The sequence below is a fragment of the Psammomys obesus genome, unplaced genomic scaffold (assembly GCF_907164565.1).
Source record: "Psammomys obesus unplaced genomic scaffold, mPsaObe1.curated_primary_1811, whole genome shotgun sequence".
Classification (NCBI taxonomy): Eukaryota; Metazoa; Chordata; class Mammalia; order Rodentia; family Muridae; genus Psammomys; species Psammomys obesus.
The window spans coordinates 13,075,461-13,076,801 of NW_026596149.1; positions in this window are offsets into that span (position 1 = coordinate 13,075,461).

The window sequence follows — 1,341 nt, forward strand, 5'->3', positions numbered from 1 at the left end:
CTGTAGGAGTAGGGATTTAAAAATATACTACATTTCATGCAGCCCTGCTGGAAAGCTATCTACTTCAAAAATAAATTTCTTCTGAACTGGGGAATTGTGGGTGGTGAAAGACACACAATTGTGGCTATCAAATCATGGAAATGTTTCTTAAACACCAAACATGTTTGTTGAAAATGTATTAGACTTTCACATCACTTTAGGCTCTTTGAGAAAGGGTGACAGTGTAGCCCAGGTCAAGGGTTTGGACTAAAGGCATATTTAGACAGATTTTATTTATTTATCTGTTTATTTATTTATTTAGATTTATTTATTTTATATGAGCACTCTATCTGTGGATCATATGTGCAGAAGAGGTCATCAGATCCCAGTATAGATGGTTGTGAGCCACCATGTAGTTGTTGGGAATTGAACTCAGGACCTCTGGAATAGCAAATAGTGCTCTTAACCACTAAGCCATCTCTCCAGCACCCTAGATTTTATTTGTTTGCTTGCTTGCTTTTTAGATATGGAGGTCTCATGCAGCCTAGGTTTGCCTTGAACTTGCCATATGGTTGAATATGGCCTTGACTACTGATCCTTCTACTTCTGCCTCCAAAAAGCTGGGATTCCAGGTTTGTGCCACCACATCCAGACTAGATGTATTTTGAAGAAAATTCTTTAAAGCTGGACATAGGCATGGTGGTAGATTTCTATTTTTCCAAAGAGGAGGATCGTAAGCTCAAGGCCAGCCTGAAATATATAATGAGTTCAAGGCAAGGAGGGCTATACAGTGAGAACATTGTTCAAAAAAAAAAAAAAAACTACTTGAACTACTATAATCTACTATAATGTTAAACACTGTTTAACTTTTCATTCCCAAAGCAACTCAACTTCAACATGGGAAATGAGAACAGTAATTTTATTGTTTGGCTCTTTGGGCAGTGGAATACTGCCTAAGGCATGATGTTATATCTCAATGATAATAGTCATTAATATAGTTTTCCTTCAATAGAACTCAAAGAAATTATTCACTTTTCCTGTACCACTAAGCTATCATAATTATACCTTATAAATCATATAACACGGAAATATTCATCTCAGTCTTGACATAAAAATAGACTGTTATTTGGACTCACAGGTTTTCTTTTTAATTTTTTTTTTACAATTTATTCATTATCTATCCCAATTGGAGCCCCCCTCAACTCCTCTCAGTCCCACTGTCCTTTCCTCTTCCTCCATCTCCTTCCTCTAGTCCACTGAAAGGGTGAGTTCTTCTCTTCTACCATCTGTCCATAGCTTATCAAGTCTCAACAGGACTGCCTAGATCCTCTTCCTCTGTGGACCACATCGCCAGGAACAAGT